The sequence below is a fragment of the Crocodylus siamensis genome, chromosome 4 (genome assembly GCF_052110815.1).
Source record: "Crocodylus siamensis isolate JL-2025a chromosome 4, ASM5211081v1, whole genome shotgun sequence".
NCBI classification, from domain to species: Eukaryota; Metazoa; Chordata; order Crocodylia; family Crocodylidae; genus Crocodylus; species Crocodylus siamensis.
Window position 1 is genome coordinate 147,841,574 of NC_143398.1, and position 22,237 is coordinate 147,863,810.

At 51.0% G+C, this 22,237-nt stretch overlaps 1 pseudogene across 1 annotated transcript; it reads left to right on the forward strand.

Annotated features, from left to right (window-relative positions):
- The first annotated feature begins 680 nt into the window (after positions 1-680).
- On the forward strand, positions 681-16,893 carry LOC149866761 (uncharacterized; annotated as a pseudogene). Its single transcript, XR_016441701.1, has 2 exons — positions 681-1,121; positions 14,672-16,893. The product of XR_016441701.1 is annotated as an uncharacterized LOC149866761 (transcript).
- The last annotated feature ends 5,344 nt before the right edge of the window (positions 16,894-22,237 follow it).

Here is a 22,237-nt window from a genome sequence, read left to right on the forward strand (position 1 = left end):
CAGGGGGCAGATCAAGACCCCCACAGTGTGGGAGAGGGTGGGACAGGGGTGAATGAGGCCCCAGCCAGGCTGGGTCATGGGACAATAGAAGCCCAGCAGTGTCCAGGGGTGCTGGGGGGGCTCCTGCTGCTGCATGCTCTGCAGAGGGGCACGTGCCCCCCAATCTGTGAGTGAGCAGGCTACAGCTGTGGGCTGGGCTCTACTCTGCCTCTGCACCTCGCTGCTGCTGCTTTGAGAGTGGCACAATGCTATATGCATCTCATCACTGGGTGGCTGCCCACCCAGTGGCAGGACACACAGGGCACCGCACAGCTCTCGGGGCAGGGGCTGTTGCAGCAGGGGACAAAGCACGTTGTGCAGCAGGAGCCGCCTCTGCCACAGATGGAGGGCACGTGCCCCCCTAGCCTCTGCCAGGGTGCACGCAGGGGCAGGAGCCTCCCGTGCCCCTGGACAAGCTGCCTGGACTCCGACTTTCCCACCCCCAGGCCCAGCCACTGCCCCTGCCCCACTCCCACAGCCCTTGCCTTGCCCCCCCAACCAGTAGTCCCCCTCCAGCTATGGCGGGGCATGCTGTGGCCCCAGAAGGGGGCAGCCAGGGAGGGACCCTGGCATCAAGGGCCCGGAGATGCTGGGGACTCTCCTTCTGATGCCGGACCGCGAGTGTGGAGCTGAGAAGGCGGCAAAGGAGCCGGCGGGCCTCCAGCAGGGGAAGCCCTGCCGCGGGAGTGCGAGGCGGTGAGGTCCTGCCGGGCGGGGGACGTAACCGCGAAGCAGGCGGGGAAAGTGAAGAGCCCTCTCAAGGGGTAGGGCTGCGCTTCCTCTTCTCCGGCCTCCATTGTTCCTTCTGCGGCTGAGGGCACGTCTTGCCTGTCCGGTTTCATACTTGACCAGGCTCAGCTGCCCCGACTGCGGCTAATTTCAGAGCTGTGGACTGGACCCCAGCTGCCTGGAGGAGCCCGAGGTCCAGACAGCCTCGACCGGGGGAGGAGTAACCCTGGCCGCAGACACCACGTCCCGGTCCCGCCCCCGGCGCGGGTCCGGCTGCGGGGGGCGGGGCTTCGAGCCGGAAGTGCTGCGGAGGCGGCCGTGGCTAGTCTTCCCGCCTGGCTGGGGGCGCGCAGGTATCTGCAGGACCTGGCAGAGGGGATGGGGAGCTGTGGGGAGGGTTGTTTCTGAAGCCTGCCTCGTCCTGACAGGCTGTCGGAGCTGGGCAGACCTTGGGGCTGGGGTAGGGTCATGGTCTCGGGTCTCCGTCACAAGGTCAGATCTGCACCGCCTCCTTTCCCCCTGGCAGCTCAGGAAATGGGATGCTTTTGACAGGCGCCCGCGTGAGCGGAGGGAGAGCATGAGCCCAAGCCCCGGGCTGTGGTGCTGCCTCTCCTGGTGGAGAAGATGGCTGCTGAGCTGGAGCCCATGGCAGCTGTGGACCTTCCTGTCACAGCCCCTGAGGTGAAGATGGAGGAATAGGACCCAGGAGGTTTCCGGGTAGGAGCTGAGGGAGCAGAAAAAGTCCCTGGTGTCATCCAGTCCAGGACCAGTGGGGTGCCCTCGAGGTGGTTGGTACCAGAGCCGAGCAAGCAGCAGCTGCAGGAGGGGCTGGTCCAACCCCAGGAGGTTCAGGAGTAGGAGGTGAACCAGGCCACACAGCCTCTTTCTGAGACTGAGCTGCCCTTGGTGACACCACATTTGGCACCAGGAGGTGATCTCCTCACCCCAGAGACATGCCAGCATTTCCATGGTGTCTGGTACCAGGAGGCCAAAGCACAGTGGGAAGTTTGCAGCCACCTGTAGCAGCTCTGCTAGTGCTGGCTGGATCCCAGCACCACAGCACGCAACAAATCCTGGAGCTGGTGGAGCTGGGGCTGTTTCTGGCCATTCTGCTCCAGGAGATCTGGAGCTGGGAGTATGAGTGTGGTGTGGAAACCTGTGCCGAGGCAGTGGCTCTGATCAGGGTGTTTTAGCTGAAACAGGTAGAGGATGAGAAGCTCCAGCTGAGAGTGATCATTTTGTCTTAATCATTGGTGTTGCTGTCCTCACCTCCATGTGTCTGGGAGATGTTCCCTCCTAGCCCCATTTCTCCCAGTGCCTGACTTGCCAGTGACATAGGTATCTTGTCCCCAGGTCACAGTAAGTGTGAAAGTCAAGGAGATGTCCTCAGACACGATGCAGCACAGTGAGGCATTGCAGGAACCATGTGATTCCTAGCTGGTGCAGCCAAAGGCCTATCCTGTGAACATACCTATGGGGGAGGCAGGACAGAGGGAAACCCCAGAACTTCAGGACAAACCACCTCATGTCCCCAAAGAGGAGCCCCTGCCCAACCAGGAGTTGGGTAAGGTACTGGATGCTGGCCAGGCTGTGGGCCTGCATGTAGGGGACGATGCTCAAATGTCTGCCTCTGCTCATGACAGGGCCGTGATGTATGTAACCGTGTGGCTGGGGTGTGCAGCACCCAGGTTGGGGGTCCCTGATCTTTCTCGCTGCATGTGGGCAGCTCCTAGCAGAAAGATGCTCTATCTTTGTTGGGCCTTATAGTGCTACCACGGTAACAATCAATGAGCTGGTTGATTTTGCTATTAATCGGTATTCTAATCAGCCCTTTCTCATGCTCCCACAAACCTCTGTGCCCATTAAGGGGCTGGTGCAGGTGTCGGGGAAATGCGTTTCCTCAGTGACATTTGTCTGGTTCACGTACAGTTAACCCACCCCACTCCTGTCTTGCTGCAGCTTCCGCCAGTACCAAGGAGCCTTGGGATGGGTCAGCAGATGAAAGCTCCTTGGGCTGGTGCCCTGGACAAGGCCCTTCCCCAAGGGCAGGTAAAGAGTGGTAATTTTACCTTATCCAGTGGCAGGAGACATGATTCATGAATGGAAAACTGTCTTTGCTAGATAGATCAGCTTCTGTTCTCGGAGTGCACCAGGAAACCCTTCACACACCATAGAGCAGATGAACCTTGCGTTTTCCCTTCTCCTCCCCTTAAAATGGTGACATTGCACCAACGTTCCTTGAGCTTCTTTGCCGGGGAGTGATGTCCCTGCAGGCTCTGACCTGTCATTGTGATCACCACCCTGCCCTGGGACAGAGTTATTGGATGTCATGTCCAGCTTCATGCCAATAGAGGTGTATTGCCAGAGCTGAGTCTTCCTTCTCCCACCTCTTCTATGCACTGAAGTCTCCAGCTGCCTTAGTTACAGGCTAGTACAGGAGAGTAGTAGGGCTTTCCCAGTGCCAGCAGCACCAGGGCTAACTTATGCATTCTCTTCCCCCCACAGCAGGTGCAGAAACCTTGGGTGGAGCTGAGAAGCAGGCTTCTGAGGAAGGGCCTGTTGAGTTGCAGCTGCAGAGGACTTCCCCAGGGAGACTGGGAGAGAGGGGCTCCTTTACACCTGATCTTGGCCAACTGCAGAAGTGGCAGGGCAGACCTCCGAAGCAGGGGGAGAGCTCGGAGGTGAGCAAGACACCAGGTTCAGTTTGGGGTGTGAGTGAAGCTGGGGCAGAGGCGAGGAGGAGCCGGGGATACAAGGTAGAATTTTGGGGAGGGAGAGGTCAGAAAGCCAGGTCAGAGGCCATACAGCCAAAACTCCCTCTACCTCTAGAAGAGCTACCTCCTAAGGACTGATCAAATAGAACATGTTAAGGCCTGAAGAAGTCCCTTTGGGTACACCGTAACAGCCAGCCAGCACCAGGAAGCGTGAGGCATTGCTTTCTACAGCTGAGACCAGCGAGTCCCCTCCATCCTGGCCTGGACTGTAGAGCACAGAGGATAGTCTCTACATCTGATTCCAGCAAGGCCCCTCCAGCCCAGCCAGTACCTGGCCAGCTTCATGGGCAGGCAGTTTAGGAGGAATGAGCAGCATACCTGGCCGCTAATTACCTGTGTTAGTCTGAGTTCAGGCAGAGAGCAGGAGAGATTTGCATCTTATGAACTAAGTGAATCAGAGAGGCGTAGCAAAAGTTTTTTGTGGGCCTAAGCTCATTTTCTTCAGATGCAGTGAAAGGACATGCACAAGTCAGACTATCAAATAGTCTTTTGAATACCAAATGTGGGAGAAAGAAAGGGGGACAGTACTGGGAGAGGGGAATATAAATTAAGAGCCCCACCACACAAAAGGGACACAGGAGCTAATCTAGGTAATTGGGTAAGAACCCACAGTTCCTATTTAGATTGTATTTAACACAATTCAGCCTGTGGATGACTTGTTGCACAATTCTACATTCCAACTTTGTTTTTAATGTGTTTTGGTTTAAGAGTAGCTACTCTGAGGTCAGCAATGTAATGGCCAGGGAGCTTAAAGTATCCTGCCACAAGCCTTTGTATCTTCCTGGACCTGATGTCAGATTGGGGTTCATTCAGTCTTTCATGTAGGGATTGCACCATCTGACAGTGTAGACAGCAAAGGGGCACTTTGTAAGCAGGAGATAATCTATATGAAAATGGTAGAGTTCAAAGTAAATGGTCCTCAGCTGCTGTAATCCATGTTATTTGGCACAGTGATGATGTGGTATGTAAGGAGGGAGCACAGTTTGCATTGGGGTCCATTGCAAGGCCTGGTGCCTTGGTGAGAATAGGAGTTATTTAACCTGTTGTTTGACAGGCCATTGGAGGTTGGGGGGAGCTATCTGTTAGCCAGATTGGTTTGTCCCCCAGGGCTACACTGAAACATCCATCCTTTTCCAGGAGGGGATGGAGGTCATTAATGATGTGTCCAGGGTGGATTTGATTTGAATCAAATTAATTTAAATTACTATTTAAATTGCTGGTCAAGAAGCGTCAATTTTAATCACTGTTTTCTACAAAAAGTTCATTCTTGTTGTTTGATATAACCTTCATTCATATTATTCAAAACTCAGAGATAGATGTAGGTTTCATTTTTAGAAGGTACGCATTATACATCTTAAAGCAGTGATTCATTTTGATATTTTTTCAGATTTAATTTTGCAGCTACATCAGAAAACTGAATTATGATTTTGTTATTTTATTTACCAAAGCTAATTGAAGCAGATACTTTTGAAGTCATTGGGAGGTGAACTATCTCCAATTTACTAGATTAATCATGGGTATGTGGGGGATATTTTTGCTTCACTGTGTTAGGAGGACAACAAGCGTCACCAAAAACAACAAACATTTAAATTGTTTCATTTAACTAAAACAATAAACTTATGTATTTTGGATATTTTTTTCAACAACAAACATGCATAATTATTTTAACAAAAGCATATGTATTTTTGAATTTTTAAATATTTTAGTTGTAAATGTGAAATGTGTTTGTTTTTAACAAAAACTAAATAGATAATTTCAGCCATGTCCATCTGAGAAACTTAAAATACTGGGTTATGCAGCAAACTTAGTCTTTACCTCTTCTTCCTGTTTATTCATACAAACAAATTATTCATAGAAAACAAAAGACAAGCTTTCCTGCTTTTTCAGTTTCCAAGCGATTTTTGTTTTTTTTGTTTTTTTTCTCAATTTAGAATGAATAAATAGAATTCGTTCCCAGGGCTTCCTGCTCAGACTTATAAAATCACTGGATTCAGACATCTAAATGTACGTTAATGCTTTATTTAACACTTAGAACTTTGAAATAATGTATAAAATTACAAAATAAAGTAATGAACTGTATGCACAGATTCACTTCCACTGTTTGTTCTTTGGGCTTCCCTCTGAACTTGGAATCAGGGCTGTCAGGGTTAGTGTCAGTTTCAGGGGATTTTGAAGTACTTGGCTGAGGATTTTTTTGAGGGCTGGCTGCAGGGATTGATGCTGGAGTTGTGCACTTCCTGAAGAAGGAATCCATTGATAGCTGTACTTTGGGCAGCTTCTTTTCATCATAAAGCAGCTTGTAACAACTGACTTCATTGTTAACTCCTCTTGCAACTGCAGAACTGCACTGCATGTCAGGGTCATTCTCACTGAAGTAGGAAAGAGAAGCTTCATGATATTTGAAAGCTTCAGCCGTGCCTTTGCTGGTTAAGGCCCTTGCTGGTTGAACATCTTCTTTGGCATCTTCCTCCTCTTCATGGGTTCTCTGCTGTTCTGTTTGAATGAGGTCCTCGTTGCCCAATTCCTCCCTGTTCAAAACTATCAACTCCTGAATGTCCCCAGGTTCACGTTCATCAAATCCAATTTTCCTTCCGAAGTCAATGATAATGCCCTGAATTGTCACCACTGGTTCCTCAAACCCTAGGGAAGCCTGGACACAGTCTTCCCAAAGCTTTCACCAGACACCATTCATTGTTTTGGAAGCAACTTCCTCCCAGGCACTTGAAATGTTATCTCTTGTTTTGCGAATATGATAGCCCTTCCAAAATTCTTTTAGGGTCAGAACACCCTCTCCACCTGTAGCCCTGACAGCCTGGGCAAATGTTTTCCTTATGTAATAATCCTTAAAGACAGCAATGGCACCCTGGTCCATCAGTTGTAAAACAGAGGTGGTATTGAGGAGCAGGAAATCAACTTTTACATTATCATTGAGGTCATCAAGTGTGGTAGGATGTCCTGGTGCATTGTCTAAAATGAGAAGTGCCTTGTGGCACAGATTGTTTTCAGCACAATATTTTTCAACTGCAGGACAGAAATAATCTCTGAACCCACCCTGAAAGACTGACATTGTCAGAGTGAAACCCCCGTGGTGAGGGAAGCAGTGGGACTGGGACTGTGCCAAGCTCTTCCCAGCATGTGGGTGGGGGAGGGGGCAGGGGCTGTGCTCAGGGTGTGTGGCAGTGGTGCTGGGAGGGAGTGTTGGGGAGGGCTGTGGTGAATTTTGGGGTAGCTGCAGCCCCCCCTGTAGCTCCCACCCGGCACCGCTGCCACCTGCCTTGAGTGCAGCCCAGCCCAGCCCCTGCTGGGAAGAGCCCAGCACTGCCCCAGCTCCAGCCCATAGCTGTAGCCTGTGCCACCTGCACCCTGTGCAAGTGTACCATGTGGGGGTCATATGCATGCCCATGTTATTGCCATTTGTAATTACATATAGGGAGTTGCTGTATCTAATTGTGCATAAGGTAAAGAAAGCCAGTGTTTGTGCAAACCCCAAGAAAGTGAAATGAATACCAGTCCCTGTCCCCTGTACCAGGATCTGATGGGGAGAAAAGACACAGCTCCAGAGCTGATACCATCCATAGAAAATTCCTCCATGATGGTAGGTGTGATTTCTGCCCAAGGGAGTCCAGGAACTTTGTGATTCCATTTCCAGAGACTGCAATATGACAGTTTCTGGAGTTTGAAAAACACATTTCTTCTTCCATTTATTTCTGAACTCATTTTGCTCTGAGTCCAGCTTGCAGCCTCTCCTTCCCTTTCTTTTCATTTCCCTTCCCTTCAATCCTCAGCTAGACACAGCAGCCCCTGCACAGGTGAGACATCATCGGGGGGGTCCCCTGTGTTGTATGGCTGCACAGTCTGGGGAGGAGGTGAGCAGCCAACAGTGGCAAAAGAATAGGTTAGGCACTATTTAGAAAAGGTGGAAATATACAAGTCCATGGGTCCAGATGGGATGTACCCGAGGGTGCTGAGGGAGTTGGCTGATGTGATTCCACAGCCACTGACCATTATCTTTGAAAAATAATAATGATCAGAAGAGGTACCGGATGATTGGAAAAGGGCAAACATTGTGGCCATATTTTAGAAGGGGAAAAAGGAGGATCCAGGGAACTACAGACCAGTCAGCCTCACTTCACCTCAGGCCCTAGGAAAATTAATTCATTTCTAGGCACTTGGAGGAGAAAGTGATTAGGAGCAGTCAGCATGGATTCACCAAGGGCAAGTCATGCCTGATCCACCTGATTGGCTTCTATGATGAGGTGACTGGCTCTGTGGCTGCGGGGAGACCAGTGGATGTGGTATACTTTGATTTTAGCAAGGCTTTTGTTATGGTCTCCCACAACATTCTCACAGGCAAGCTAAGGAAGTACGAGCTGGATGAATGAACTGTAAGGTGCATAGAAAACTGGCTGGAGCATTGGGCTCAGGCTAATAATCAATGGCTCGATGTCTAGCTGGCAACCCTAATTTTCTATGACTCTATGCAAGCCAGTCTCACTGTAGGCTCTTAGCTTCCCACCCCAAAGCCACATGGGAAGCAAAGAAAAACTCTTGACATCACTGTGTCAGTCTCTGGAGTTACCTGAGGTGGTGTCTGTTGGAAAAGGATAAATTCTTGGGGTCCTACCTCCCATGCAAGGGTCCTTGCTGTGGGTCACTGCCATGATCAACAGCTTCCTGATGGTGACTTAGAGTGCCTACACTACAGACCCTCCACTGGGCTAGCACCTTATGCCAACTAAAATTAGCTGCACCATCTCCCAGGATGAGATGGGTTAAGGCAGACATATTAACTCCTATGTCCACCGAGTCATATCCACATCATATGACAGCTGAATAATGGGGAATTTTGCATCCCTACCTATCATGGCTAAGCTTGCAAAACGTTGTAGTACAGAGTTAGTACAGATAGGGCTGTGGGGGCTGGAAGCAGCTGGAACAGGATATATTGATGATGTAATGCTTGTGACTGCAGCTCTGGGATGTCTTTGAGGATGTGGCCCTTCATTTCACACGGAAGGAGTGGAAACTGCTGGCAGATGAAGACAAAGTGCTTTACCGGGACCAAATGCTCAGGAATTACCAAGCCCTTGTTTTCCTGGGTAAAGCTATGGTTCTTGCTTATCCCTATTGCTACTTGACTTCTGAAGTTTGTCTTCTCCATGTGTTTCAAACCTCATGAACTTTTGACTCGTGGTTTAAATCTACTTTCTCCCCACTTCTCTTAGTGATCAGGCCTCTCACATTTCATGTTCATATATCCTCCTTCATTTGATTCAGACACCTTTCCTTGAGTTTTCTCCGTTCTTATAACTGCCGGTGCTTCTGTATTCAGCAGTTTCTTGGCAACATGATCTCCTTTTGCTTTCTTAGCTTATTCACATCATCTCCAATTCATTGTCCATAAAAATTCATCAACTGCCTTTCTCTGCAGAATTATTCTGATTTCCTCCCTCTTTGGCCTATTCTATCCTGTCCAAGCACATTTGACATCCAAGCATGCTGGATTCAGTGCTATCTAAATCCTTTCTCCTTTGGTTCTTACCAGGCAGAAGTTAATGGAAGTCTTAATCTGCCTATACTGCTACAACACAGATTTTGCATTTCCTTAACTTCTTCCATAGTGACATATGTACATGTGATGGAACCCAGATGCAGGCAACCCTTGCTTAGTGCTCGTAATTGGTTTCAGAAAAAACAAGCGGTAAGTGAAATCAAAAGTATTTGATGACCCAAGATAGCGACTGCAACTGTTTTTAATGAACCAAGATGGCGACCGTGAGCATTATAACAAAACTTGTTGAGTGCTAAGTGAAGTCAGGTTTCAATTTCAAATGAGTATTATAGCGAAATAGTGCTAAGTGAAATGGTTTGCCTGCACTTCTTAGGAGGAGTCACTGGAAGCTTCTTTCCACAGTCCTTCCTAACATATTCCTCTACACAGACCACTGACTCTGGCTTTGCTATACTTGCTTTGAGACCTGTACTCTCCAGCTCACTCTGCCATTCTCAGAAGTTTCCTTGTCCTCTTCCTAAAACCCTTCTGCATGTCAGATGCCTATCACTGTGGTAAAATGAGCAGGGCTCAGTGCAGGGCCTAGTGAAAACCAGCTTTCATTTCCAGAAGATCTCTAATACAAGGACTTATTCTGGCTTGTGTGGACATTTGAGGGACTTAACTTTTAAGGGTCAATTTGCTTTTCTAGTGCTTGCTTAGGATTTTTGCACACTAAAAACATATTGATTATCACTTATGTTGGTGGTCCTCTTGATTGTAGCTGCAATAACTTTTTCCTTTTTTCAAGGAGTGGCTAAGTAACTGTTTTCCAGTCATTAGTATTTACTGCCCATCTCTTTGAACAGGAAATATGATATTATGTTAGTCACCTTTCACCCCCAGTCTCTTATCCTGTTCATTTTCTAGATGAAATACAATAATTCACATCTCATTACTCTCCTAATGTTTCAGGATCTTCCACAGACTAGGTATGCAACTCCCCTGTTTACCCGTTTTTTTCAGTTTACTACTTTACTAATTTGCTGTGTACTGTTTCCTGGAATTCCAACATTCAATTACAATGGGCGCATCTACACAAGATGCTTTACTGTGCAGTACATAAATTTACTGTGCAGTAAGCGTCACCATCTACATGTGCAGATCCTTACTGCACAGTAAATTGGTCTACTCCATGGTTAATGTGCTACTCTGCAGAAAAATAACTGCAGAGTAGCTACTGTGCAGTAAGGCATGTGTAGGCAGCCAATTGGGAACAAATTTGCTCCCAGTCAGCCGGGCAGCAGGGGGCAGGAGGTTACTCCCTAGCCCCAGGAACTGCCTACTGCTGGGACAGGCTCCAATGATGGAGTAGGCTGAGACAACGTCCTCCTGTCCTGGCAGCAGGGAGTTCTTGGGCCTGGCTCCACAACTGGAGCAGGGTCTGAGAGATTGCTTCCTGCTGTCAGGACAGGGGGACGTTGTCCCAGCCTGGGCTCTTCCACTGGAGCCTGTCGCAATAGCAGGCAGCTCTCAGAGCAATCTCCTGGTCCCCACTCTGATCACAGAGCCAGGCCCAGGAGCTCCTTGGTGCTGGGGCAGGGGGACATTTTCCTAGCCCAGGCTCTGCCACTGGAGCCCACCCTATCATCAGGGAACTCCTAGGGGCAGGGAGCAATCTCCTGGTCACCGCTGTGATTGCAGAGCCTGGAGCTGCCTGCACAGGGAGAGTTGCCCACCCAGCCCAGAGTTAGCTGGTACCTGCCCCAGACGGGAACAGTTCTCAGCCCCAGCCTGCATGGGAAAGTCTGCATGTGCAGCCTGGAGCTGGCTAGGAACTGTCCCATTTTGGGCAGGTCTCAGCCAGCACTGGGCTGCACATGAATACTTCCTTGTTTAGCCCAGGGCTGGCCAGGAACTGTCCTGGTCTGGGGCAGGTTCCAGCCCCACAGCTTTCCCAGCCCTGTGCCCCAATCAGGTGATCAAGGCATGGGGCTTGGAAAGAGCTGCAGGGGAGGGGCAGGTCCCAGGCTCCTGCCTCGATCATCTGGTGGGCCAGCTAGCAACAAGTCCCCAGCTGGGTGGGGAATCCCTGCTCAGCTGAGGTCTCACTGATAGCTGCCCCACTCATGGGACAGCTCTCAGTTACCCCGGTTGAGTGGGGAATCCCCGCCCAGCCTGGAGCTCCTTGCTACCTGCCCCACCAGGACCTGTCTGTATGGGATCTGCCTCTCCCCAACAGCTCTTTTCCAGCCCCTTGCCCTGAATCACAGAGCCAGGGCTGGGAGCTCCCTGCTACTGGGGCGGGGGACATTGTTCAAGCCTGGGCTCTGCCACTGGAGCCTACTCCTGGGCATGGAGTAATCTTCCAGCCCCTGCCAGGGCACAGCTGTCGCCTGGCTCGGTATTCCCTGCTAGCCCCTGGCTGCTACATGGGGGCAGAACAGGGTGGGAGCAACCCTCTTCAGGCTGTTCCCATTAGGAGCAAATCTGCTCCCAAGTGCCTTCACATGTAGGTGCTTGCCTAGGGTGAGTTTACTCTTCAGTAATTTAGAACTCATCTAGCAGCATTTGCATGTGTGGATGTGCCCAGTGTCAACAGATGCAAATGTTCTTTGGCTAATTCTGCTTTTTAAAAAGTTTTCAAAATATGCCTTTCAGGCATGAAAGACCAGTTGGAGACTATGTGTTAATATTCTTTTCTAGCACTAACAGCAATGGGTTCAGAATCCAAGTCATTTGTTTATGCATGGTGGATTTTAGCCAGCTGAGCAATTTTTTTCTCAATCACTCTGTTTCAGTTTCTGATGCAAGTAATTCAGTGCTACTTCTCTGACTGCTCCCCTTTATGTATTCTTATCTTTTGTGTGTAAAGCTTGGTCCAAATCCAGCTTTGCCACTTTTTGAGTACTTCTCTTTCCTTCAATACCTCATGAAACCTATATATTCCGCCACAAGTTTTGCCACCTGATTTTTCATTATGTGACTGGGTTTCACTTAATACTATTTCAGCAGCTGAAAGTGCAAACTCCTTCCCTGTATCTCAAAGTGTATCTGTATCAAGCTCTTTATTATAGTAAGAAAACTGTTTGTTGACTTTGCTACATAGCTCAGGCTTTCCCTACAAGATAATTTCTACCATTTCATGTCTCCCCCAGTTTCTCCTCTGTTATATTTAGGAAGTAGTCCACAGTATGCTGTGTTGGGCCACTAAGCTCTCACAAGATACCACACTTTCACTATGGTGACATCTCTATTTCTAATTCTGGTGCAATTTATTTGTTTGGAATGGTCCTCTCTTTTAGAGATGATTCTAGGGTGTCCTTGTTTTGGGAAACTAGGTCATTTTCATGTTATGGGATTTCATGTGATATAAAATGTGTCTCCCTTTTTTCTTTTTTTGTCCATCTCCATGACTCCATGAACTTTGTCATAAACCCTGCAGTATCTGCCAATTTGTGCACTCATCTCTGCCCTGGGATCATCCTGCAATTGGATGAGGTGATTGCTTTAGTTGCATCTATAGTTCTTATAAAATCATCCTTTCCTGTGCCTTCTTGAATGAATTACCCTCTCTCCTAGAAAAAAAGTTTAATTGTGAACCATCTGTCACAGATCCTTTTCAGTGCCATGAGGCATCACTTTAAACCTTCAGTCCGAATAAACTCATCTCCACTCCTTTGCCTGGAATTATACCAATAAGAAAAATGTTATCAATCCATAAGTGTGTCCAGTGTCTTCTAATTTCGGTACCTTGAAAATAGCAAAAACTTTTCTGCTTTCCTCTCAGATCACTGCATCATCACCCTTGTTCCTCATGTCTCTGTCACTTTCATACCCGTTTTATACTTCAGAGTGGTTCGTGCTTTGTTTGCTATGACCACCCCTCCATTACCTGGGTGGCAAGGACCATCATCTATTGGCTTGAAGGCTTCTCCCTGCAGTGCCATCTCATTTATCCTAAATGTCCATTCTCTCTTGTCCTTCAGTTGAAGGGATCTATTCCCCAAACGCCGGTTTGTTATTGTCTATCCAGTACCAGTCACAAACACTCCTTAACCACTGCCCCAAATAGGATATCGAGGTTCCACACCTGACTTAATCTGCCGCATTCAGCAAGGAGAGGTGGAGCTCTGCGTCCGTGATGTTGAAGACTGTGGGGAAATCTCAGGGTCAGAGGACCTGCTACCAGGTGAGCTGTGGCAGTCCACTCCACGCAACTCCCCTCTCAGAAAAGTTCCATACCCAGACTGATGGGGGGCCTGCCCTGCATTGACTTAAAATAGCCTGTCTTGTAATGTGTCCCAGCAGGTGTTATCCCCAGTCCCTGAAATTCCCTAATTACAGCTGTTAGGGGACAATAGAGGTTTCTGCCTTGACTTTTTTAGGCACAGATCTGGTTTCCCTTGGATACCATGATCTTAAATTTCCATCTTCACATACCATTGTAAGAGGTGATTCCTTAGCACAAGGTAGCTATGCCTCTCTAACACCATCTCCCAGGACATGATGGGATTTATAGTCTGCCATTGAAATCAACATGGTATATAGATTGTCCAACAGTAATGGCAACACAGAACAAGAGAAAGGCCTGGGCTTTGCCTGGTTTCTCCTCGCCAGGTTGACTTGGGACTCAGGAAATGTTTAATCATGGTCTCAGGCTGCATTAAGTGGTTCCATGGGGCAAATGGGATTGACAAGGTTTCATATTGTGGGATGAAGTGAATACCCTTTCTTTTTCATCTCAGGGCCCTTGAATGTCACAGAGCCTGAGACTCAGCATAGAATCCAAGTGCAGATTCATGCCAAGGCCTTTGTCCTGGTGCAGATTTCTATGACGTGCAGGCCACCTGGGCCTTGTCAGTAGAGGAAAGCTCTATGGACTCCTCCCTGCACTAAAACTTTCCCTGGAAATAAGCAGGAAACATAGCCTTCCTTCTCTCAGAAGGGAAAGCCACAGCTCTAAATACTCACCTTCCAAAATATTTCTTGGATGGAGGAGGGATGAAAAACGTTGGCTTTTTCTAACAAACAAAAGCAGCTGGTCCAATGTAAGGCAGAGATCCCAACACACCCATGACTGCTGACAAGCCCCAGAAATCCACCACGAGGCTGGACCCAGATGCTGCTCTCAGGACTGCCAGAAATCAAGGGCGAGCACTAGAGAACAGTCTTATCAATGCACTTTGGCTCTGGTGTATGTGAGCCCATTCAGGTATAATGCTTGGTATCATCTCCCCCTAGACCCATCACTGGTGTGGGCTATAGCAGCCCTTAGAGTGCCTCATTCTTCCTTTAAGCAGATCCTTCTGGTCTCATCCTTAGCTTCATTTGATCATGAAGCCATTCATGTCCTGTTCTGATGCACATGTCCCTTGTGTTTTTCCCAGAAGGGTCTGAGGTGATGAGGCAGACGACAACTCTGAGAATCTGGCTCTGAAATCCACCAAGCAGGGAAAGTTAACATGGCACAGGGATCTGCCCCTCCCGCACACCCAGTGCTTAGGGTTTGAAAGGAAGACCTTTTTTTCTTAAGAAAACACAGGTGACAAAATCCAGTCCTGCTCAGAGGCCCATCCCAGCAGAAGGTTTTGCCAGCATGGCAGGGACTAATCTGGAATTTCTCTTCCCCACACAGGAGGTGCCTGGCTGCTGAGCAGAGCTAAGGAGCAGGCTGCTGAGGAAAGGCCTGCAAATGTGGAGTTACCACAGACTTTTCCAGGGTGTTTGCATGGGATGGACTTGCTGTGACCTGAGAAGGACCAATGGCACAGGAGTCAGGGTAGGCCCCACAAGCAGAAGGAGAATGTAGCAGTGAATTGGGTAGTATCTCCAGTTGGGCATGGGAGTGGAGAAGGGACAGAAACCAGAAAGAGCCCTGGGTGCAGGGAAGAATTTGTGGAGCTGGGAGACCTGAAGAATAAGACAAAGTTCCACTGGAGAGAGAGACTGCATCCAAACAAAGCCAGTGGGGAGGGCCTCAGAGGGAAGCAGAAACTCATCACCAAGCCCAGGGGGAGAGCCCACCCCTGCCCTGTGTGCAAGAAAAGCTTTAGTTACCCTTCACTCCTGGCTCCGCACAAAATAAGGTACGCTGGGGAGAAGCCTTACGTAGGCACCAAGTGCAAGAAGAGCATCACTTGCCTCTCAATCCTGGCTACTCACTGCAAGATCCATTCTGGAGGGCCCCCCCACCACTTCACCAAAGGTGGGAAGAGCTTTATGTGCCCCTCAGACTTGGTCAAGAACCAAAACGTACCCAGGGAGCAGCATCTGTACCACTGCATCATGTGTTGTAAGACCCATTTCTCTTCCCTGGCTCAGCACCAGAGCATCCACTTGGGGAGGAAGATATACTGCTGCACCAAGTGCAGGAAGAACTTCATCTGCTGGCAAGGCCTATCCCAGCACCAGTGTGTGCAGAGGAGGGAACAGCCATACTGCTGTACCAGGTGTGGGAAGAGCTTCAAGTAGCCCTCCAGCCTGGCCAGGCACAGGCACATGCATGCAAGGGAGAAGCCACATCAGCACTCTGAGTATCGTAAGAGCTTCACCCACTCTTCGATCCCGGCCAAACACCGGCTCACCCACACGGGAGAAGGCACATCAGTGCTTTGAGTGTGGGAAGAGCTTCACCCACTTGTCCTACTTGACTGAACACAAGCAAATTTACATGGGGGAGAAGCCACATCAGTGCTCAGAGTGCGGTAAGAGCTTTACCCAATCCTCCAGCCTAGCCCAGCACCAGCGTGTCCTCACTAGGGAGACGCCACATCAGTGCTCATATTGTGGGAAGAGCTTCACCCGCTCTTCCCATCTGGCCTAGTACCAGCTCATTCACACAGGGGAAAGGCCACATCAGTACTCTGAGTGTGGGAAGAGCTTCACCCAGTCCACTCTGGCTCAGCACCAGCGTGTCCACACCAAGGAGAAGCCATATCAGTGCTCTGAGTGTGGGAAGAGCTTCACTCAGTCCTCCCATCTGGTCCTGCACCAGTGCATGCACACAGGGGAGAAGCCACATCAGTGCTCTGTGTGTGGGAAGAGCTTCAGCAAATCTTCCAGCCTGGCCCAGCACAAGCGTAATCACACTGAGGCAGAGCCACATCAGTGCTCTGTGTGGGAAGAGCTTCATTTACTCCTCTAGTTTGGCCCGGCACCAGCGCATCCACACTGCAGAGAAGCCACATCAGTGCTCTGAATGTGGAAACAGCTTCACCTACTCCTCCAGCCTGGCTCTGCATCTGCTTATCCACAAAGGGGAGAAACCACATCAGTGCCATGTGTGTGGGAAGAGCTTCACCCAGTCCTCCCACCTGGCCCAGCACCAGCTTATCCACATGGGGGAGAAGCCACATCAATGCCCCAAGTGTGGGAAGAGCTTCCGCTGTTCCTCCAGCCTGGCCCTGCACCAGTTTATTTACACAGGAGAAACCACATCAGTGCATTGAGTGTGGGAAGAGCTTCACCCAGTCCTCCAGCCTGGCCCGGCACCAGCTTATCCACACAGGAGACAAGCCACATCAGTGCTTGGAGTGTGGAAAGAGCTTCTCCCAGTCTTCTGACTTGGCCTAGCACCAGCGTGTCCACACAGGGGAGAAGCCACATCAGTGTTTTGAGTGTGGGAAAAGCTTCACCCAATCCTTCAGCCTGACCCAGCACAAGCGCATCCACACAGGGGAAAAGCCACATCAATGCTCTGAGTGTGGGAAAAGCTTCACTCAGTCCTCCAGCCTGGCCCAGCACCAGCACAGCCACATGGGGGAGAAGCCACATCAGTGCTCAGAGTGTGGGAAGAGCTTCACCCGCTCCTCCAACGTGGCTCAGCACTAGCACATCCACTCCCAGGAGTATCCATAATTCAGTAATGTGGGGGAGGGCTGGGGGATGTCTACCTGCTCAGTACCCACCAGTTGATGCATGCCAGAAAGCAGACTCATGCTAGTGTACTGCAGAAAGAATTCACCCAGCCTTCGTCCCTTGTAGGGCACAGCAGAACCCAAAGGACCCAGAGGCTAGCCCTCAAGGTTTAATTGGAGGGAGGGGCTAAGGGGAAACACTGCAGGCAGAAGCCAGCCCATATGCTAAGGGAAGTGGTAAGGACATGAGTGACTGGTGACTCCTGAATCAGAGCAGGGGGCACCCACAGAAGTTGCTGACCCATCAGGTGGGCACCAGCCTTACCAACAGCATCAGTGTCAGCCTTTGGGGGACACTGGCCCCATCATGAGCAGGGACCAGATCAGCCCCCACACCGGGTCCCCCTCAGGCACCAGGGGAGGTGCACCTAGGCCAAGAGACAGGAAGGATCTAGTCAGAGAACTTCTGGAGGGACTGAATGTATTTAAATCAGCTGGTCCGGACAGTCTCCACCCCAGAGTACTAAGGTCATTGCGGGACCCCTGGCACGGCTTTATGAGCACTCGTGGTGCTCTGGTGAGGTGCCAGAGGACTGGAAGAGGGCCAATGTGGTTCCCATCTTCAAAAAAGGGAGGAAGGAGGACCCGGGGAACTATAGGCCAGTTAGTCTTACCTCAATCCTGGGTAAGCTTTTTGAGAGAATTATTCTGGCACATGTCCACGAGGGGCCAGCAGGGGAGGTTATGCTTACAGGCAGCCAACACAGGTTCATTAGAGGCAGGTCCTGTCAGACCAACCTGGTGGCCTTCTACGACCAGGTCACCAAATCCTTAGATGCAGGGGTAGCAGTGGACATAGTCTTTCTGGACTTTCAGAAGGCCTTTGACACAGTCTCTCACCCCGTTCTCATTAAGAAACTGGGGGACTGTGGTGACAACACCTACACAGTCAGATGGGTCGCCAACTGACTGGAGGGCCTCACCCAGAGAGTGGTGGTGGATGGGTTTTATTCGACCTGGAGGGATGTGGGCAGTGGGGTCCCCCAGGGCTCAGTCCTCGGGCCCACCCTGTTCAACATCTTCATCAGTGACTTGGACGAGGGGGTAAATAGCACCCTGTTCAAATTTGCTGATGACACTAAGATGTGGGGGAATGTGGGCACGCTAGAAGGGAGGAATAGGCTGCAATCAGACCTGGACAGGTTACAGGGGTGGACGGATGAGAATAGGACGGGATTCACCACCGACAAGAGCAAGGTGCTGCACCTGGGGAGGAAGAACCAGCACCAGACCTACAGGCCGGGGAACTCCCTTTTTGTCAGTGCAGAGGTAGAAAAGGATCTTGGAATCATCATTGATGCTAAGATGAATATGGGCCGGCAGTGTGGGAATGCAGTCTGGAAGGCCAACCGCACTTTGTCATGCATCCACAGATGCATCTCAAGTAGGTCCAGGGAGGTGATACTCCCCCTCTATGCAGCACTGGTCAGGCCGCAGCTGGAGTACTGCGCCCAGTTCTGGACGCTGCACTTCAAGAGGGATGTGGACAACATGGAGAGGGTCCAGAGGAGGGTCACTCACATGATCAGGGAGCAGCAGGGCAGGCCCTACAAGGATGGGGTACAGGATCTGAACCTGTTCAGCCTCCACAAGAGAAGGCTGAGCGGGGATCTAGTGATCTGTTACAGACTAGTCAGGGGGGACCAGCAGGCACTGAGGGAGTCCCTGTTCCCCCGAACACTGCCAGGAGTGACTAGAAATAACAGTCACAAGCTGGCAGAGGGTAAATTCAGACTAGACATCGGGGGTGCTACTTCACAGTCAGGGCAGCTAGGATCTGGAACCAGCTTCCAAGCAAAGTGGTGTTGGCTCCTACCCCAGGGGTCTTTAAGGCAAGGCTTGACAATCACCTTGCTGGGGTTGTTTGACCCCAGTACTCTTTCCTGCCATGGCAGGGGGTCGGACTTGATGATCTGCTCAGGTCCCTTCCGACTCTAACTATGAAACTATCATGGGGTGTACATTCATCCCCATGCACTCCCTACCAGTCACCTATGGGTGAGGAGACACTTTGCATCAGCCTTGGAGTCTGTGTATTCCCCATCATTTTCTAAAAGTCTAAAAGCAGTCAGTTCTCCCAGGGGGAGAAGTGCCTTCACAATAGGGTGCCCTCCCCAAGACAAGTGGCTCCAAGTGACCCAGGGACTGTCCTTGGTCTCTTTCCAGCTTTGTCCTTCCTCCTGTTCCCAGGGTTCTGGTATGTGAGGCTCTTGGGCTGGTGGAAGGAGGACATTTATGGCTAGGGAAGCATTTCCTGTCTTCCAGCCTGACCTCAACTTTCCTCCCCACCATATCACTCCTCTCCTTGGCCTGCTTATGCCCATTTGATGTCTGTAAGGAGTTGCTACTGCCAGCCTCTGAGCCCAGTTTTTCAGGTTTTGCTTTGCAGACTCTCCAAAACTCCACACCACTGAATGCCTGCTTCTCCCCCTACCCTCCTTCCTTTCACAGCATTCTCTATAACACATTCTCTACTAAAGCCCCAGAACTGAACATGATAGCTCTGTGGTTGGTCTCTGTCCTCTCCAGAGCTGTGCAGTGGGAACAGATCAGGGCCCAGAAACCTTTCCAAGGCAGTTCTCTCTGTGACTTCCCATCTCCTTCCCTTTCCAGAGGATTTGCTGTAATTCAGGGGTTGTTGCTAACTTTTGGGAGCAGGAGTTCATGCTTAGGGCCTTACTTCCATGTCTTGCTCTGCAGCAAGTGCCCTGCTCTTTTGAAGGAGCCTCTGGCCAGGGGACAGTGAAGTCTCTTTTCTGGGTGAAGTGGGGCAGCAGGGGTGAAGGAGGTGCTGCTTGTGGCAGGTCCTGCCTCTTCTCTGGAAGGGTGGGGAAAGTATAAAGACATCCTCTGGGTGAAATACAGCATGTTGTTATCTTGCACTGTCAATACTGAGGCTTCCCTGCTAATGCCAAAACCATTTGGCTCCATGATTGTTGTGGGGACACGTCCTGCTGTGCAGCTGCCTCAGAGACCCTTACAACCCCCAGGGCACCCGGCTGCTGGCAGAGAGATGCCACTTCCACCACTTCTAACTCTAGGGAGGGAGGCTCTCAGGAAAGGAGACCTTCCCCCTCCCTGAGCCATTCCATTGTGTAGAAGCCAGGGGAACATATTCAGATAGAGATAGCTAGGGCTGCACCATTGGGCCTCCCACAAAGGTGCCTGGGGCTGCCCCCAGCTCGTACAGAAGGCAGAAGGGGCATGAGCCAGAGATCCCAGCCCCAGGTGCAGAGGTAAAGACAGCAGCCAACAAAGCACAGCCTTCGCACCAGAGGTTGCCACAGGACTTGTCTCCCCAGAGGCATAAGCAGCATACAAGACCTCTGAGCAGGCCCTGGCCATGGCCAGAGACAGCAGTGGGAAGCAAAGCCTTTGCCATAGGGGCTTGGGAAGGACATGAGAAGGCTGTTTAAGGGCCTGTTGTTGCTGCCACTGACTTTGGGAAAGTGACTGCCCCATGCAGTGCCATTGCTGGGGAGATGATCACACTTGGTGGTTCTAGCATGACTATTGGGCATGGAGGCTGGAGCCTTTCTGTCTCTTGCCAGCTCCCAGGGATGGAGGCTGGGGGCATCGGGGCTCAGGGAGACTCATGGGCAACAGGAGTGAAGCAGTGACAAGGGAAACCCCTCCCCCCCCCACCATATTGACAGGACTTGTCTCTTAGTAGAGGTATGTCCCTGCTGCTTTTCTTCTCTGTGATCTCCCTCACAGACTCCTTTCTGACCTTTCTGAAATATTCTCTATGGGTTTCCTTGCTCCTGCCCTGGCCAACGTGAGGGGCATATGGTTGTGGACAGCTCATTCCAGTCTGAGTCACAAGCTCAAATGTGTCTGTGCCCACACATGAATCCTGGCAAGATTCAGTCCTAGAGCTCAGGGGACAGGACACCTCAGGGATGGGGACAGGACACCTCAGGGATAGGAACAGACAAGGGTTTGTTGTCATTGAACCACTCTGCCTAAGGCTTCAGATTGCAGCTGGACAGAGAATGCCAACAACCGGTATCTGGTGTGCAGATTTTTGAAATCCCTGTTAAGTTTGTGAATTTCCTTTAAAAAATCTAACAGAAATACTAAAGGGGAAACCCTCCTGTTTCCTGCCATCCACATAGGGCATGAGGACCTACCTTGTATAGGTGCCCCCTGCCATTCTCCCAGGATGTAGGAAACCCCTCTGCCCTCCCCACCCCATTGGCTATCAGAGACTCCTTCCCTCCCTGGGTACAGAACCCCCTGCCCCTGCTTCATTGGGACTAGGGGGCTCCTTGTCCCCCATTTCTGGGGTGGTGAGAAGGACTAGTGGGGCTGCACTGGGAGCTGGGAATCAGGGGCTGGGATGGTAGTCAGAGGTCAAAGCAAGCTGGTGGAGCAGGGGGCTGGGCTGGGAGTCAGTGGGGCCAGGGCTGACATTGGAGTCAGGGGAGCTAGGAGGGTCAGGGGAGATCGGGGGCTAGGATGGTTGTTGGGGAGTGGGGGTCAGGGGAGCTGGGCTAGGGGACAGAGAAGTCCAGTGGGTCAGGGTGGTGCTTGGGAGTCCGGGAGGTGGACTGGGTTTGGGGGGAATGGAGATCATCGGGGGCTGGGATGATGGTCAGGGGGCTAGGATTTGGGTCAGGGTGACTGGGATGGGGGTCGGGATGGGCTGAAAGACAGTTTTTGAGGGGGGTTGGGGTGGCAGGGATCTGGGGCAGTTGGGGGATCTGGAGGTCTGGAGGGGCAGTCAGGGTGGTCTAGGAGACTTGGGGTTCAGAGGTACCTGGGGGCTGGGGTGGCAGTTGAAGGAACCTGAGGAGCTGGGGTGGGGTTCAGCAAGATGGGGGCCTAGGTGGTGATGAAGGTCTGGGGGTCGGACACCTGGGAGATTGGGGGCAGTTGGAGTGGTCCAGGATCTGGGGTTCAGGGAGGAAGTTGGGGTGGCTGGGTTGGGGGTCAGGGAAACTGGAGGGGGGTGCTGGGTGGTGACTGGGGGCCTGAAAGATTGGTATGGGTGGTCCAGGGGATTGGGGCTGGGTGGTCAGGGAGATTGGGGGGGGCGGGTAGTAAGGGGGTCAAAAGGCTGTAGATGGAAGGACTGTCTGCCTGGGCCCTGTTGCCACCCAGGGTGTGCATGTGGTGTGAAGCCCAGGGGGTGCCTTACCTCCTGGACTTGCCCTGCTCCCCAAACCACCTGCTATATGAGTGCAGGACACCCTACCCTGCCAGAGCCCTCTGCTGCTTCCCTCCATGGCATTATGCCCTCCACCCTGCAACTGAGCCCCTGCCCCAATCCCCCAGCATGG